The sequence below is a fragment of the Chiloscyllium plagiosum genome, chromosome 18 (assembly GCF_004010195.1).
Source record: "Chiloscyllium plagiosum isolate BGI_BamShark_2017 chromosome 18, ASM401019v2, whole genome shotgun sequence".
Classification (NCBI taxonomy): Eukaryota; Metazoa; Chordata; class Chondrichthyes; order Orectolobiformes; family Hemiscylliidae; genus Chiloscyllium; species Chiloscyllium plagiosum.
The window spans coordinates 70567641-70587136 of NC_057727.1; the positions used below are offsets into that span (position 1 = coordinate 70567641).

General features: G+C 40.5%; 1 long non-coding RNA gene across 1 annotated transcript; it reads left to right on the forward strand.

The window, feature by feature from the left end:
* The first annotated feature begins 11621 nt into the window (after nucleotides 1–11621).
* On the forward strand, nucleotides 11622–18468 carry LOC122559226. Its single transcript, XR_006314378.1, has 3 exons — nucleotides 11622–11665; nucleotides 17841–17912; nucleotides 18218–18468. It is a non-coding gene; the product is annotated as an uncharacterized LOC122559226 (long non-coding RNA).
* Nucleotides 18469–19496: the final 1028 nt, after the last annotated feature.

Genomic DNA, 19496 nt, shown 5'->3' on the forward strand with positions numbered 1-19496 from the left:
GGAGTAAATGCAGAGTAATAGGGTAGGGAATGGGTGGGTTACTCTTCAGAGGGTCGGTGTGGACTTGTTGGTCCAACTGGCCTGTTTCCACACTGTAAGGATTCTATGTGTGTACAATATGTTAATTTAATGCTTGTCTATCATTATAAGATTTCAAATAATAATGAAAAGGATTAATGAGTTTTGAGAAGATTTGTAGCTTAGGTTGAGGTTCTAGTTGTAGGTTTGCTCACTGACCTAGAATGTTCATTTTCAGACATTTCGTCACCATACTAGGTAACATCTTCAGTGAGGATCCGGATGAAGCACTGGTGGTGTAGCTCATTTTCTATTTATATGTTTGGGTTTCCTTGGATTGGTGATGTCATTTCCTGTGGTCATGTCATTTCCTGTTCTTTTTCTCAGGGGGTGGTAAATGGGATCCAACTCAATGTGTTTGGTTTTGATAGAGTTCTGGTTGGAATGCCATGCTGCTAAGAATTCTCGTGCATGTCTCTGTTTGGCTTGTCCTAAAATGGATGTGTTATCTCAGTCAAGGTGTTGTCCTTCCTCATCTGTATGTAAAGATACTAGTGAGAGTGGGTCATGTCTTTGTGTGGCTAGTTGATTTTCATGTATCCTGGTGGTTGGTTTTCTGCCTGTTTGTCCAATGTAATGTTTGTTACAGTTCTTGCAAGGTATTTTGTAAATGACATTAGTTTTGCCTGTTGTCTGTATAGGGTTTTTCAAGTTCATTAGCTGCTGCTTTAGTGTGTTGGTGGGTTTTTGGGCTACCATGATGCCAAGAGGTCTGAGTAGTCTGGCAGTCATTTTTGAGACATCTTTGATTTAGGGGAGAGTGGCTAAGGTTTCTGGACGTGTTTTGTCTGCTTGTTTGGGTTTATTGCTGAGAAATCGGTGGACTGTGTTCATTAATTACCCATTCTTTTTGAATACACTGTATAGATGATTTTCTTTTGCTTTGCATAGTTCCTCTGTGCTGCAGTGTGTGATGATTCATTGAAATAATGTTCTAATGCAGCTTCGTTTGTGGATGTTGGGATGATTGCTTCTGTAGTTCAATATTTGGTCCATATGTGTTGTTTTCCTGTAGATGCTGGTTTGAAGTTCTCCATTGGCTGTTCACTCTCCTGCGACATCTATGAATGGCAGTTTGTTGATGTTTTCCTCCTCTTTAGTGAATTTTATGCCAGTAAGAGTATTATTGATGGTCTTGAATGTTTCCTCTAATTTGTTTCGTCTAGTGATGACAAAAGTGTCATCCACGTAATGGACCCAAAGTTTGGGTTGGATGGTTGGCAGAGCTGTTTGTTCAAGTCTCTGCATTACTGCTTCTGCTAAGAACCCTGATATTGGAGATCCCATGGGTGTTCTGTTGGTTTGTCTGTAAGTTTTGTTGTTGAAGGTGAAGTGGGCGGTAATGCATAGGTCCACTAACCTGACGACATTGTCCTTGTTGATGAAGTTGGTGGAGTTTGGTGTATGTGTCTTTGATTCTTCTAATAGTGCAGTCAGCGTTTCCTTGTCCAGGTTGATGTTAACCCCATCAAGCAAGACCATTATTTCATCCTCTTCTATTTTGGTGTCTTAGATGATCTTCAGGAATTCTTGGGTGGAGTGGATGGGGTGGATGGGGTGGCGTGAGTCTTCTACTAAGTGTTTTAGTCTTTGGTTTATCTCCTTGGCCAGTCTGTAAGTTGGTGTTCCAGGTAGTGAGACTATGGGACTGAGGGGGGCTCCTGGTTTGTGAATTTTGGGTAATCTGTATAAGCGTGGTGTGTTGGATCCATTTGGTTTCAATTTTTTGAAAGTGGGTCTTATTTATTTCTCCAGATTTCTGAAGTATTTTGAGTAGGGCTGTGATTTGGTTCTCTAGTTGTGGGATGGGGTGTATCGCCACTTGTTGGTAAGTGTTGGTATCTGCGAGTAGTGCGTTCGCTTTCTCAATGTAGTCTCTTTGATTTAAAATGACTGTCAAGCATCCTTTGTCTGCAGGTAGGATAACAATGTTTTTATCTTTTTTTAGTCTTTCTAGTGCTTTCCTTTCTTGTGTATTCAATGGGTTTCCTTCCTTTTTGCTGCTTAATGTTGGTGCAACTGCCTGTCTGATGGGTTGCTGGGTTTCTTCTGTGAGCTGGTTGTCTTTCAGTGTTGTTTCTAATGCTGCTAAGAAATCTTTCTTGTCCGCATCCTGGAAGTTGTAATTTAATCCTCTTACTAAGACGGTTTTCTCAGTGTCTGTTAAGGGTCGGACAGATAAGTTTTTTATCCATGCTTCTGTGTTGTCAGTGTTGTTATTTTGTGTATGCCTAGATTTTTCTGGAGGTCCAGTTTTTTCATTTGTCGCTGTCTAATATCTATGGCTTGTTGTACTGTGTGTCCATTCATGGTCAGTTGCTTGAGTGAGTAAAGATTTTTGGTGCAACCAATTGGGAAACCAATGCCATCTGACAGAGTGCCACCCGCAAACAGCTGTACTTACAAATGCCTAAGAAAACAGGTACTACCTAAATGTCTTAAATACAAACCTCCCCTTTACACGCCACTAGCCAAAAGAATAGTAGAGGGAAAAAGTGAGGACTGCAGATTCCTGAAGAAGGGCTCATGCCCGAAACGTCGATTCTCCTGCTCCTTGGATGCTGCCTGACCTGCTGTGCTTTTCCAGCAACACATTTTCAGAAAAGAATAGCAGAGCAAAACAGCCGCAGAATGCTTAGAGAAATGATTAATGATACCCACAACAGACTCCGTAAATACAACCGGGAAATTTTGCGCCAAAATGACATGGGGGTATGCAAGTTGAGGCAGGAGTTTGCAGGGAAATAGTGTAGTCTTACACATCATTTTGCTACTCACACTAAATGAAATGTCTGTAAGAAGGCTAAAAGGGAGCACTGTGATCTCACTGATGCATAGAGGGGAATATCTGATATTCACGACATTATTAATGTGACACTGAACTGAAGCACCCGAATTATTGGGGCATAAAGTAAACTTCAGTTATGATGTGGCTGGCATCGTAACTGAAATGAAGCAGAAATCGAAGACATGGTTAATAAATGCAGTCATTAATCCTTTCTCTTAGCATCACCAACAGGGACAGAATCCTAATAATTTCAGCCAGTTTGTTTTTCTGCAAGCCCAGTTTTGTGATTATCAAAGAATAATTGGCTGCATCTTAATTAGAAAAGAGAAAGCTTTTTCAAAATTTAAAGCAACATGATACAAAAATTCTGCAACAACGTTTTCGGTTCCAAAATCCCTACATTGTGTATTTGAATAGTCATAGGTTTTCTGAGGAACCTGTTTTGTGAAGTTGTTACCTACCTACATGTCTCTGAGAAAGCAGCTGCGTTACCAGTTCTGGCTCTTGTCAATTCTAACCTGATCCAAGATGGGCAAGGGAAGATTGAGTTGATTTGTCCAGCTTAAAGCCAATTGCTCCTCTTGATGAGCTGGTCGAAGATTTAATAACAACAGGTTTCAGGCATAAGCATTAAAGGGAAACTGTCATTTACTGATACAGGGCTTATGTCTGAAACGTTGACTCTCCTGCTGCTCGGATGCTGCCTGACCGGCTGTGCTTTTCCAGTGCCACACATTTCGACTCTAATCTCCAGCGTCTCCCACTTTCTCCTCATAAGTTGACATTTGTGTTTACTGAGACCTGTGAACTTTGTATTACCCCATCAGAACTTTGTAACAATTGGAAAAACACCATGATGTAAAAATTAGGCATATATTTAATACTGTAGCAATCTTGTAGGTTCTTATGTTCAAATGTTCTAACAATCCAAGAGGTCTCTCTGAATTTGTCTCAACTTCCTGCTAATAGGTGTTGGACACCCAGTGTTAAATGAACTAAATTATAGGCAATTCTTTTTGTCTTGCTTGCTATTGAGTTCTAAATTCTTATCCTTCTGTACAAACAACTCCATTGTCCAAATTCCTCCATCCCTGTAACCTCCTCCAGCCCGATATCACCCGCTGAGAGTTTCACTATTCTCCATTACTGTCTCTTTGCACATTTCCCCAATTAGTTTGCCCTTCCTTTGGTGACCTTGCCATTTTAGACAATACTTTCCAGGTGATCTACATTCAAACTCAATCATTCTCAGTATATGGTCAGTAGATTGGAAAACGTCATGCAGAAATCGGCTGTGCTTTTCTTAAAACCCCTGAACATCTATTCGTTCATTATTTTCATTGTCTCTGAATATTGGATGAAGTTTAATCTCAGAAGAAAGAATTTATGTTTATTTGGACAAAGAATCCCTGACAGGGAAAGATAAAAAAAGCTTGTTTAGTATTTCCTCTGAAGTGAATGGCAGTAAATCAGTTGAATTTCATTTTACTTACAAACTTCATTATATAAGGAGTATTAATTAATTTTAAATATATTTTTCAAAACTCCAGTCAGTGGATAATACCAAAAATCTACTAATTATTCAACCTTTCCAACATTAATGACACATCCCGCATCACAGTCAGTACTGTTTGGATTCACCCAGAACTCTGACTTGGAGCTGTGATAGAACGTGCACCCTATTATACCCTTGAAAGCCTGGTTTGAACACCAGTGACTCTTTCAATATTGTTGTAGTTGCAGATTGTAGAGAAATCAGGGAACCCAACTACTTTTATTGTCATGATTTCCATAAATTATAGCATGTTGTACACACGTTTTAGATTAATGTTACCAGTTGCATATTGAAATAATTTTGGCCATCATTCATAGTTAGTAGGTTCTTTCAGCTTTTAAGTCAGTGTTGGAGGCTTTTGGCTGCTAAAGGACTGCGTAGACTTTCAGAACATTAAAATATATTGAAAAATAAGCATTTTGAACCTGTTTGGGATATTTACCAGTGAATACATACTCTTGCCATTCATAATTTTTGTGACAGGCAAAATTCTGTAAGCCATTGAACACTGTACAGTATCAGGAGAGTTATATATTAAACTTTACATCACACCGGTTTGTGAAAATTTATGAAAACTATTTTGTACTTAGCAAACATGAGCATACAGCAGTTGAGAGTGTGGTGCTGGAAAATCACAGCAAGTCAGGCAGCATCTGAGGAGCAGGAGAATCAACATATTGGGCATAAGGAAGGGCTGTTCCTGAAGAAGGACTTATGCCCGAAACATCAATTTTCCTGCTCCTCGGATGCTGCCTGACCTGCTGTGCTTTTCCAGCACCACACACTCGACTCTGATCTCCAGCATCTGCAGTCCTTACTTTTTCCCATGTGCATAGCATATACATTTTGATCTGACTCTAAGGATTATTGTGCCAAAGTGCAGTAGCAAATAAAGAATGCCTAATTTTGTTTTGCTTTCTCACACAGTCAATAAAAATCTCAAAAGTAACCAGTGTCCATTTCCAGGCTTTGGTTGAGTGATCACTGCCAAATGTCATTCACATGTCACCTATCATTTAATTGTTGATGCAATTTCATTCTCTTATTTGTATGGATGGGTGATGCTGGAGGAAGATGGGGTGCGGGGTTTAATTGAAAGATGAGAACATCTATAGGCAGTCTGAATGTTTTGGATATATTATGTACGGCCAATTTATTATCTTCTATCCTGTTCTGTACATGGAGTAGAATGCCCTAATGGAAACTCACTCTGAGCTGAAAAAACATTCACTTTATCAAAATGTTTCCTTGAATTAGAATCGATAAATTTATGTGTAACATGGTTGATTGAAAAAAGGTTCTTGAGGCACTGGAGAATTGAAGACATTTGTCTGCCTCCAATGGCTAATGTTAGGGTAGGGATGATGTCTGCTTTCTCCGAATATTATAATTCATTTCCACATTATAAAGTTTAGTGTTTTCCCAAATGCATGCATGCATGCATGCACACATACGTACACACACTCACAAACGCACACAGATATACGCACATACATATGCATATTCACATACACAGGCATGCACACACATTGGCACACGCACAGATACACGCACACAGACAGACACACTCATGAACAAACATAAACAAACAGATAGACACATTCACAGACACATGCTATGCAAATAGATACACATCCACACAGGTTCACATGGACAAGCATGTATACTTTGTCACAACTCCACTAAACTGTCTGTCATCATATTCATTGCACGATCCTTGCATTAAATTTAGTCTTATCAGTTGCCTTGATTCCCTCTTGTACAGAAAATCGATCTGACTGAAGCAACTGATTGATAAAAGAATTCAATTATTCCTCTGGAATAGGATGTTCAGCTAGCAATTTGCTATAGTGTCAATTGCCCATAAACATTAGGGCAGGAGTAATCTATTAGGCCCTCAAGACTGCTCTGCCATTTAGTTGGGTAATGGCTAACGTGTATCTGAACTCCATTTACCTGCCGTAGTTCCACATCCCTTGATAAATTCCCCTAACAAACTCTAGCTATCTCAGTGTGAAAACTCCAATTGTCCCAGTATCCTCAGTTTTTTGGGGGGTGGAGAGTTCTAACTACCCTTGTATGAAAAATATCTTTCCTGTTTTGCTGGTTTCCATTGTAAATTATAAGACATGTTCTCCTTTTCTTGATTATCTTATGGTAGGAAATACTTGCTCTGTATTTGCCATTCTGAATCCTACAGAACATGCCCCTCAAACCCAGCTACAGGAATTGGGACCGTTCTTTGGTATAGTGAAGGTATGGGAAGAAAATAAACCTTCTGAGGGCACATGTGTGTCATTTCATTGTAAATATGCTTGCACTTTTGTTAAACATTTGTTTGTCTGAAAAGTATTTTAATAAGCGAGCCTAAGGGTAACCATGTGTAACCACTGTCTACTGTTGTTTTAAAAAATGCCCATTTGGTTCACTAATGTCCTTTGGGGAAGGAAGTCTGCCTGCCTTACCTGTTCTGGTCTACATATGACTCCAGACTCACAGCAAAGTGGTTGATTCTTCACTGCTCCCTTGGCAATTAGGGATGGCTAATCAATGCTGATCTCTGTGATGTTCGCTTCCCAAAAACTTGCATACCTAAGGTCTCTTTCTAAATCTTAGCTTTGGTGAGTTCACATCCATTTGAGGTTTCAGCAGCCACTTTCGACATCCCAAAGATGAAGGAAGTTGGAATGGCCATGCATGACTCACCTCTCGCAAGCAGCCAACTCTGACTTCAGAGATCCTGCAATAATCACATTGATGACTGCAGTCAAGCCATTGCGCCTTGATGTGGATGACACTGAGGCAAAAGCAATGTACAGGGATTGTGGTCATCCCTGGCCTGCACAATTATGCTCACCTTGTGACTGAGAGGATGGAGTTGGTGATGATTTCACACGTTCCTGTGGGCAACATTTCATTCACGTATCAGCTTTTCAAGGGATTGCCATTCAAGACTGAGTGGTGAACAATGGGAACATTTCAAGTCCATTCAGAGGGCGGTGGCATGCTGAGAGAAGCTGGACAAAAGCACTGCCCTCTCTCAGATTAAACACTGTCCTACAGCTCAAACAGTTCAGGGTAATTTAATAGTCTAGGCACACTCTGAAATGAAGGATAACCTTTGGTAAAAATGTGAAAAGGAGATACCTCAGGATTTCTGCATATCATGAGCAAATTCACTGCACAAAACTGGAAGATCAAACATAAATAGAAATTGCTGGAAAAGCTCAGCAGGTCTGGCAGCATCTGTGAGGAGAAATCGGTATTGAGTGACCCTTCCTCAGATACAAGTGTGGATCACAGGATGTGGCGAGATCAGCTGTCTTTGGAGCATTGAACATTGTAGAGGTACTCATGATCCATGGTGGATTCAAAGCACAAAGAGTGAAACTTGAGGTGGAATCCACATGGGGTGAGTCTGAGCTGGAGACAAATCACCGAGGAATGTGATGTGGCTATGGAAACGAGTTTTACTAAATATCTGATTGAACACCATGAGGGGCAGTGAAATTAATGATGCTGGACAAGAAAGAAGATTGAAAAGGAAATCCTGTCAGAGAGAAGAGCTGAACCTCTTCAAGGTGACCTTGCCTAGAAGAGTGGCAATGAGTTAACTACTAAATAAAAACCGAAAGAATTGTACATGCTGTAATTCAGAAACAAAAACACGAATTGCTGGAAAAGCTCAGAAGGTCTGGCAGCACCTGTGGAGAGAAATCAGAGTTAACTTTTCAGATTGAGTGAGCTCCTCCTCGAGCCATGGGAAATCATATACTGACTAAAGACTTAATATTAAAAATTACACAACGCTAGATTATAGTCCCAACAGGTTTATTCGGAAGCACCAGCTTTCGGAGCGCTGCTCCTTTATCAGATAGTTGTCCTTAAAAGTCACCGAACCTTAGCACCGTGTGATGTCAGTGCCCTGTCTCAGTGACCACTGCCTTCCTCTAAGTGAGGATGACTTGTAAACCACAGACACTTTAAGTTGGGATTGGCTGGAGATACCATGTGTTTAATCATATGAATTGGCAAAAAAAATCATCAACAGAAGAGTTCAAGAAGAGCAGAGATACCTAGATCCCACATGTACTATAGAATGACTAGGGACTACTTGCCATATAGCTAATAGAAAGTAACATGATGGATGGAACATCATTCATGTTGGAAGAGAATTTCATTTGGATTCTGTATAACCTCTTGTGCTCGATGGTTTATAGCTCTGTCATGGAGTCTTGAAGTTCTCTCTCAGTCAATGTTCTAAACCTCATCCTCAGAGGATTGCTCTTGATCCCCCATTTTCTCTGTATCTACAGCATCTCCCTTTTGTCAGCTCCAGTTGCAAAGGGCACAGTGTGTCACAGCAGTCTGACACATCCTTTCCAGATTGTACTGCAAGACACCATTGGATGAGTTCAGGCACCAAAGCCTCATCTTAAGGGAGATCCATGTTCCATTCAGACATGTTTGGAAAGAGTTTGTCTCCAAGCAGCTATCCCTGTATGGCCTGAGGACATTGATAGGAGTCAGGAATCTATGAGTTCTTCAGTATGTATGCATCATGACAGCTCCCAGGGTATCTGGTGTGTATTTCTAGAATTTCATAAATAAGCTGGACATAGAAGGAATGGAAGACTTTTCAATTGATAATCTTTAGATCTTTAGGCTGTATTCTGATGCAGTCACTGGATTCCCATCAAGGCCACAAGGAAACCTCACCAGTTAGTGAGCCAATAACTATGGGGCATCCTAGAATTGAACTGCACACAATAGTTGCACAACCTCACATTAATCACATTGAAGTGTCACGTTATGATGCCACAGTGTGCCATGTAGAGGCTGATGTCATGCTTTGATTTGGAGCTCTGAACTGTGAGACCCTCCCCTTATAATTGGATGTTATTGATCCAAAATGCAAATGGTGGAGTTAAATTCAAGCATTTATCCACCATGATGACAATCCCTTCCAAAAGGTCCACCCTTGAACATTGCAGACCATATCCTTTCATACTTACAGCTCAGTGTAAGAAGGTGGCAGCTCTGAAACATTGTCTGCCAGTGTCAGGTATATAAAGCTGGGGATAGTTTTAAGTATCAGTATAGATTGATGCATCTGACAAGACAAGGGATTAACTAGCACAAAGTATGTAACCATTGTGAATGGTTTAATCTATCATTTTTACTGTTAATTGACTGCAAAATGAATGAGCTGTCAATGAAATCTAATTTGATAGTAGATGGGTAGCATTGCTGAATCATTTGCTCCTTGTTCACAATACGTGACATGCTGTTTGGCATGCATGGGACTTCCAAGCAGCTGTGTAGCTGTGCAGCTTAGAGGAACATTGGCTGTCGGCGTCTGTTTGGGGGCAAGTGGGTATCAAGTCACCAGTGTTAGGAAAGGCTGTCAGGTTAGGGGAATATGTCAGATCTGACAAAGTTGGGTTATTGGGGAACAGTTTGCTGGTGGAGTACTTCAGGTCATCAGATGGAGGTGTTTGGTCCCTTGTGGGGTTATGGCTTGAGGTGGGCTCACTATTGAGTTGGAGTTTCAGTTTAATAGTCTCTTCGTACTTAGAGTGGGGTTTTAATCCTCTAATACTTCCTGAGTAACCTCCAGGAAAGTCCCTTAGGAGTCTGAAGCTGGAAGGAAATCATCAAGTGTGAAAAAAAATCTATTTTGCTGTGACTAGTAAATGATTTATTTCACAGATTGTGCTTTGCATATTCCAAAAGCTGCTGTGTTCTGATTTCCTTCTGTTTTCAGCTAACGCCAGGCAGTGAGATCTCTGTGTTTTATTCAAGCATTAAAACTCATGCGAGTGTATATATTCCCCACACAGAAAACCTATTGTTTTCTGATTTAGGCATTACTCACAATTACTGCTTTCATGTTTTCTTGCATGGCCAAATGGTATTATTGCTGGACTGTTAATCCAAGAGCCTCTGGGAAGCTGGGTTCAAATCCTTCCCTGATAGATGGTGGAATTTGAGCTCAATAAAAAATTGGAATTAAGGGTCTAATGATGACCATGAAACATTGTCGGCCAGTTGGTCTGGCCTACATGTGACTCCAGACTGACAGCAATGTTGTTGAATCTTAGGTATCTTCTGGGTAATTAGGGATGGGCAATAAATGCTGGCCTAGCCAATGACTCCCAAATGACCAAAAACAGGAAATCATCAAACAGCGAGTGGGTCTCCCTACACATGTAGTTATATTTCTTGAAGCTTGACAGCCTCTTTACCATATTTTTTAAACTATTGCAGTCAGCGCCTAGGGCTGATATCAGGGTGGCTGAAGAAAAAGCATCTGACTTCCAAAGCCTCACTTCCTAGCTTTTCATTTGTCAGTGTTGCTTGAAATAAATTATCGGTCACCATGAATAAAGCCAGCATATTCGTTAGTATCCTTTTCTTGGAAAGGCAACTTATTATTTACTTCAGAATTGGGAGTATATGTGTTGTGTAGATATGCCATAAGATCAGTTTACTTCCTTTCACTTGATTAGCCAGGGATGACCACTATCAGAATTGCAAATAAATTTATTGTACACAGTTGGCAAAATAGCGTATATCTACTTCTATTTCCTCATTGCTCTCATTCCCAAGTATTATTTTATAACCACCCAATTAATTCTCATTATTAATTTTCATGAACATTCCCTCCTCTCAATATGCAATCTTTGTGTCAGTCCTACTTCCAAAACATTCTTCACCTGCCTCAGCTCAGGAATGCCGAGGTTTGTCCCTCTTTCTCTTGGTATTAACATCTATTTTACCTCACAGACCTTTTCCTTTTTTCAGTTCACTCAATTATTAAGAAGGGCAAAAGAAAGAACTGACTTTTTATAGCACCTAGTCACATCATTTACGTATGTTCCAAAACATCTTGCAATAATTAATTTAATGGATAGTCAGTGTCATGTAGGGAAATTAGATTACAGAGTTTGAAAATAGGGCAATGCAAATTTGTAGTATTGGTTGGTAGCAGCTAACTGTAATTAAGGAAGTTGGGTATTTTCCAAATAGACAGCATGAAATGCTTTGAAACATTAGCCTAGCTCACTATAAAAAAAAGTTCATGATTTTTAGCAAAGGCTGAGCAAATTCCTATCAATTAACATTGGAATGTGAGCCCTTTAAATGCAAGTTTTTTTTTGTAGCTGAATAATTTCTAGTTAGTGCAGTGAGTGATTGCAGTCAGCGTGAACATTCTATTTTTTCAGCATGAAGTAATCAAGGTAATGGCAATTTTTCTATAATTAATTTCCATTCAAAGCTGCAATTTTTTACCTCTATTCAAAGGGTGATTGAAAACCAGGAATACTTTGTTGTGCTGCTAATTTCTTTATTTGTACTTTAGTGTATGCAGTTTTACAGATTCTCCACAATTCAAAAAGCCACAAAGGGAATTCATTAATTAAGATTAAATTGACAGGTCAAGCATTATCATGACTCATCAGCTGCATTTCTGTTGAAACGATATAATTGGGATTTAAGCATAATACTCCATTGATGTGCATCCAAGGCTAGGCCGACTATGATTATCCTTTAATAGAACAGTCATTTCAGACAGTAGTTAAGAGTCAACCATATTGCTGTGGATCTGAATTGGAGGAGAAAGTGAGGTCTGCAGATGCTGGAGATCAGAGCTGGAAATGTGTTGCTGGAAAAGCGCAGCAGGTCAGGCAGCATCCAGGGAACAGGAGAATCGACGTTTCGGGCATAAGCCCTTCTTCCTGAAGGATTCCTGAAGAAGGGCTTATGCCCGAAACGTCGATTCTCCTGTTCCCTGGATGCTGCCTGACCTGCTGCGCTTTTCCAGCAACACATTTCCAGCTGTGGATCTGAATTCACATGTAGGCCAGACCAAGTAAGGATGGCTGGATTCTTTCCAAAAGTACGTTAAGTGAGCCAGATGCAGCTGTTAATAATGTACTTCCAGATTCAAATCTCACTATCTGCTATGATGGGATTGGGATCCAATACTACTGGAACATTGTTGCCACTACACTACCACAACCTGCATGCAATTTAAATTTCATTTCACAGTCAGATAAAAGGGAAAAAAAGTGTTTCTAAAGCAGAATATCTCATTTCTCTTTACAGTAGTTTTTCGAAGTTTAATTTTGATGCATTGTAAGGAAATGAAGCAGTCAATTTGTGCCTAGCCACTCGCACATATAACAATGAGAAAAATGACTAAATAATCGGCAGTAATGATGAATTCTGGGGGTAAACTTTGGCAAAAGCCAAGTATTTTTTGGCAAAGGACAATATTGCTATATTTTTTGGAGCAGTGCCAAATCTTTTCTGTTCAATGCAGGAGAGGAGAGACCACATTTTACTTATCTTTCCAAATGCAGCACCTCACATGATGCAAACTCCCTCACTCTTGCCTCTCTCACTGGGATTGTCAGCCTGGGTAATGTGCTCAAATCTTCAGAATGGGGCTCAAAACTTCTGAATCAGTAGCAAGACTTCTACCAATGAGCTGATCTTGACAATAATTTGTATACACATAAGGAAAAGGGATTTTTCTTTTAGGTCCAGTTCCTACCAGGCTCAAACACACAGTTGAAATCTTTTCATTATTCAGCTCTAAGCTAGTGTTCATTCTTGAGGATAAATTCTGTGAGAGATGAAGATGACGTTGGCTTGGGGAAGTGCAGACAACTCATTACCTGGATCATTCTTTGTTACAGCAAATCTGCAAATGCTTGACCGTGTGGGAAAAATGAACTGGTACACCAATGTGCAACACTCATGCCTTCTGTTTAAAAACATATCCATCTCAGAAAGTGAGGTCAGATGTTATTTAAATGAGGTTAAATTATTGATATTTACCAGCCTTACTCAGACAGCGGTACAATTTAATTATCTGTGCACCCTCTTACCGGATTCTTTATTGCCTGTGGAAATGAACTTTGCTGCAATGTGTGGCTAGTCTCAATAATAGTTGCTATGAAACCACCATAGATTGTCATAAAAACCCAACTGGTTCACTAATGCCATTTCAAGGAAGAAAATCTGCCATCCTTACCTGGTCTGGAGTCAGTTCAAGGGCAATTAGGGATGAGCAACAAAAGCTGCATCCTTTATCCCATAAAAGAATGAAAAAATGACCTCTTAGAATCTCACTTTCAAGAGGTCAATGAAGACACACCACCTTGACTCAGCTTTTTGGGTCATGATCTGAATGTTGCCCTAAATATTACCTCATGTGAAATACATCCTACACTTGGTGAGACGCATTTCTTGAAGTTTACTAACAATACTCGTACTTACTAGTGATTTCATGCGCATAACTGACTTACTGATCACAATATACTGACTGACTCCATTGGTCTGTGAGAGTGGCTGAAGGTGGGGCAGGTTATACTCAAACGCTAGATGTTGTAATGTTATGTAATTCTCTTAAAGCTGCACTGCCTTTCTGGTCTGTAATCTGAAATCTAAGCAATAACACAACATTCCTGTTTTCCCTAAAATAATGGAAACCCTTTTCTGTAAACAAGTACAAGGATGCACTTAGATGCATTGTCTCTGTGTGTTAAGATAACATTATGGATTTATGACATGACCAGATTTCATCCTTAGACAGTGATCACAATTTGATTGTGCAGGTCGTTCTGCATAATGCGTATTTCAATAACACAAATTGGCTGTAACGTAATTGATGAATTGTGGATGCTGTTTGGATAATGCCAACTTTCTGCAGAATGAGAATAACAATTTTCTACTATGATCTTGTACAACGTGATTTTCTATAGAGTTTTCCACAGCTCAATTTTCTGTTGCATGCAGTTGCAGAGAACGCAACTGTTGCATTATAGCAGAACGACTTGTACACTGTATTGTGCCCTCTGTCATCATCAATGGAGGTGTATCATTTAGTGTGTAACTGTTGTCTGGTATGATTTCTTCAATATCTGAGTCATCATGCTCCGTGATGGGTGCATGATAGTGGATAGTTTAGATGTGTTGTCAATTTCTTTGTGTGACTTGACCAATGCTTATCACAATGTCATGTAATGCTGGATTATATTAGCTGGGTACAAAAAGGTGGTATCTTGCCCTGAACCAACATGTGCATGTGAGAAGCTCAAACTCTGATGACTTACCTACCAGATAGTACGGCAAGTGCCAAGGTACTGGTGAACGGGGTAGAAATGGAGGGGCTGGACATGCCCAGTCTCCTTTACCAGGCAGATCTGGAAGTGCGATCTTGTGTTGGCAGTAGCTAGTGATGCTGCTGAGATTCCATAGGGAAATATTGTGGCCAGCTCACAAAATTCTGATGGCTGGACATGTCAGCATATGCATAATCCAAGCCTGCAACAGCCCAGAGTTTTTATAGGACACAGCTCAGCGAAAGGTTTTGCAGAAGCTACCACACCAGCCAACACTCCAACCTGCACCTATGATTAAAAGCAATATACTGCAGATGTTGATGATCTGAAATTGAAACAGACAATGCTGAGGAAACTCAGCTGGTCTGGCAGCATCTGTGGAGAGACAAAAACAGAGGCAACGTTTCAAGACTGATGTGACTCCTCTTTAGGACTGATTTCATTGTCCCAGCTTTGATTCACATGCTCGCTGTGGGGAATCATTCAGCCAGGTATTAGTGGACTGTGCGGGACCACTGCCCATAGTAAAGAGGACTATTTGTATATCCTTACTAACATTGTCATTGTTGCCCATTCCTGGAGGCTGTTCCTATGAGAACCATATCTGCCAGAACATTGGTGAAACAATTCACCCAATTCTTCACCTTATCTTCATAGATGAGCCAAGCCACATCTCCTCCAAGATTAGCTGTTTTGCTAAGCCTGTTGGTGGCTGACACCGTCAAGTAGATGTTGAAGAAAGTTGTTTCAAAATTGCCTCCTTCTTCTCACAGTGTGTCCAGTACATACTCCATGTCACTCAGAGTCCATCCAGGAAGTGTCCTGAAGAGGGGAGGCAGCTGGTGTGGTCTCAGGCTGTGCACTGCAGTGGCCCTGAGAGACACCCTCTCACTAACTGCCCTACAGTATGGTCTCACACTCTGCAACATCTCCAAATGTACAAGTGTACTTCACTTAATTGAACCTCATGCCGTTTGTCTGACGACTTCCTATCCCATGAATTCTCACCTTGAAGATGTTCTGCTTTTGCCTCCAATGGGATTTACATTTATCTCTCCTACCTTGTTCACTTCCATTCCACTCTATTTTCTTCTCGTGTTACATTAGGTATGTACCCTCAATGGTGCGTCTTTCTTAGTCACCATATGCCATCCCAATATATTCCACATGAACTGATATTCTACTCTTTATGTTTTGGATCCCTCTGCGATGATCTTATTTCTGCCAATTTCCCTGAGTGCCTATGAAAGGTCACAGGACTCGAATCATTTGGTTTGCCACGTGAGCCGATGCCAACTGCTTCAGTTCAACTCCTGCACTGACTGAAGTTGTCATGAAGTACCGTCAGGTTAACCCACCATCTGTTACCCATCTCTTAAGAGAGCGCTGTCCTTTGCTTCTGTAGGACAATGGTGACTTTATCTTTTCCTTTATTGTGATGTTGCATTAGAATAGTTTTGATGACTGGCAAAGATTGTCAACTATATTTTTATAACATTTATGAGAATTGCCTTCTTTCACTCAGATTCCCAGATACCACGTGCAAATGTCAAGTATGGTTGTTTGGGAGGAATGCAGCAAAACACTGTGACACCTTGGGGCCACTTCTTCTTCCTGCCTCTAAGCAAACTATGAATGATAACTGATCAGCTGGTGTGCGCAAAATGAAAACAATCCAAAACTCACGTTGGAGAGAAGCTTTAAAAGTGCTTTTCAGAACAATCAGGTTGAAATGAGACAGGTGCCAGTGACAGCTACTGTAAGGATGTATATTTATTTCCGAAAGATTAAAGATATATGTCTCGCGACAAAGATGTTGAAGTGAAGCTTCTATAAAAATAGAACCAGTGACAGGCTCATTGTGTGCCCACCGTGAAGTCTAATGTTCTAATCAAATGATCAATCAGCTTCAGTATTTCAGAGGAAAAGAGAGTTCTCAGAATCATCTTCTCCCGTGTATTGTGAGGGGGATTGTTGAAGAGATGGCAATTGATGCTAAAAAGGAATCACTTTCCTTCCAGCAAAATGCTTTAGCATCTGAAGTAAAAGCTATCCATACATTGTGTCTTCCACAGTAGATGATAGAGGTCAATAGAATGGCTATCAACACGAAGCTAAAGGCTAATTGTAATGCTAATATACATTCAATGTGGTCAGTCAATGCCAAATGGGTTGCATTTCTCCTGTTTTGGACACTACATTGCTATCTTCATTGAATATGTTGCTTGTCCACTTGGATGAAACAATATTGACAGAATTAAAACTAGCTCTCACAGTGTGTGTTGGTGCTATTTAATAGCTCGGTAAAAACAAGGACTGCAGATGCTGGAAACCCGAGTCTGGATCAGAGTGGTGCTGGAAAAGCACAGGAGATGATAGGTGGAAAGGAAGATAGGCAGGTAGGACAGGTCATGGGGACAGTGCTGAACTGGAAGGTTGGAACTGGGGTGAGGTGGGGGGAAGGAGAAATGAGGAAACTGGTGAAGTCCACATTGATGCCCTGGGGTTGAAGTGTTTTCCAAGGCGGAAGATGAGGTGTTTTTTCTCCAGGTGTCGAGTGGTGAGGGAGCGGCATTGGAGGAGGCCCAGGAATAGCTCGTCAAGCTCTGAGTTGCTTTTGCCTGATTATTCAAATGTCAACCAACAATCATTTCAAGCTACAATGGAATCAATGATGGTACAAAGTTTTGAAACAGATATTTTCTAATCAACTGGTTCAGAGGTGAAAGTACAAATCTCTGGAGCAGGAGAGACATGAAAGTTCAATTTTTTATTTGTATTTATATTGGCCCTTATGTCCTTTTAATTTGGAAGTCTTGGGCTAAAACCCAAATTTTCCAATCAGTGTTATTTGAATGCTGTTACCCTGTTAGGTAAGTTGATCACTATTGGTTATAAAAGAATCAGAACATTCAGGCTCATGTGTTCAAGAAATTTAGCTTGCTTTCCTACTGTTCCTCAGCATTTTAAGAACTTCATATGATACAGTCTTTTCTCTGAAGCTGTGTTTGTTCTCTACGTCTTTCTTCGTGGTCTAAAGTCTTAAATCAGGAAATTATCCCAAAACACGACTACTGACTTTGAACTTATTTGCAAGCCTCTCACTGTTCTTTGAATTCACTCCAATGTATCAGCACCATTTGGTGTTGGCAAAATAGTGCACTGTATTCTCGATTTCTCCTGAGCAATGGGTTGGCTGCATTAAAATGCTTGTCTAACTTTATTGGTAACAGCCTCTACATTGATGGCATGAATTATTTATTGTCATGTTTATTTTTTTCAGCAGTAATTCAGAGTTGCACAGAGTTGTGAATGCTAAAGAAAACCATCTCAAAGCAATTCATGGATACTTAAGGTAAAGTTAGGCTTGAAGGAGACCGGGATTGGCAGTGGAATGGGATGTGTGGTGTGTTACCAAAAAACTTGGTCAAAAAGCCAGAGTATTAAATGAGGGAAGGGAGATGAAGATGTGTATGTAACATGTATCGGAACAGAGAACTTACAAAGAGGAGTAGGCCATTCAGCCTCTCAAATCTGCTCTGCCCTTCAATAAGGTCATGGTTGAATTCAACTCAACTTTCATGTCTGTTCACTATAACCTTCGACTCCTTCTGTATCAATATTTATATAATTCAGGCTTGAATATGTTCATTTAACCAGCATCTACTGCTTTCTGGAGAAGAGAATTGGTTGAGAGAAAGATAAAACTCCTCACCTTCAGCTGAAAAGTGGGAGACAACTTGTTGTTAACTCGTGAATTCGTGACGCTGAGGCCGGGGCAATGGAGTATGGTCACCGACAAAGAGTGGAAGAGCAGAAGCAGTCTTCAGACAATGCCAGGCTGGACTTTATGCAAGTGGCAAAGGTCCCATTGTTGGAGTTAAAGTTGGAGTTAAGAACTGTGATCCTATGATATAAGGTAATGGTTGCTAAAGTTGTAATGCTGGAGTTGCATTAGCTTCACCCAATAAAATCATGTTCGCAGTCCTTTGTTGGATGCAGTTCTGTTTTGCATTAATCTTCACAGGGAATAAGTGTACAGTTGTAAGTTGTACTTATTGCTACCATGCAACAAACCTCTGGTTAGCTAAGGGAAGTGCCTCTTTTGTAAAGACTCTCCAGTGATTGACCCTCTACCTCTGATCATTAGATAGGCTGTACACACAGGAAGATTAGTGACAGCAAACTGACTCAAAAAACCCTTACCCTCTACCACATACTGTCAGAGGTGGCAGATCCCATGCGATGGACAGCAAGGCAAATAGCCCTTGTCTGGACCCAAGAACTAGTGGGTCAAACAAAAAGAGACTGTAGATCAACTGTTTCTGCAGTGCCACTGCTAGCCTTGGTTATTATTGAGACTGTGGAGGGTGAGGATGCCTCTTGAAAAGAGTCTGAGGGTGCCATGGCCAGGGCGGTAGTCACTGGCGATTGACAGGGACTGTGTGATGCAAATATTGAGGCGAGAGCAGCCATTTCTTCCATGGATCATGAAATGCTCAAAAAGAACCATTTACCATCACCCCTCCACCTCCAACATTTAATAGTGAGCCCCTATGGGCCTGGTAGAAATTCCCACTTATGTGACTCAGTTTGGCTCCTGGTGGGTGACCAATTCTGATAACCTTCCTGATGCTGGCGGAACAACAGAGCACCAGGAGGGCATTGGCCACACCCCATGATGTTTTCCCAAGGTATTTGTCAGCCTTCCCATCCCTCAGCCTCTTGGTAAAATTCCAACCACTGTTTCAGTGGGAAGTGGCCTCTTTAGCTTCAATCTCTTGAAAGAGAGGTAATGTAAATGCCATTATTATAATTCCATTTATGTGTATTCTCCAGCAAAGTCTGACTTATTGCTATCCTATTTAGATTTCAATTGCAAAGGCAACTTTCTATCAATTTATATAATTCTTTTCTGATTCTGAGCACAGATAGAAAC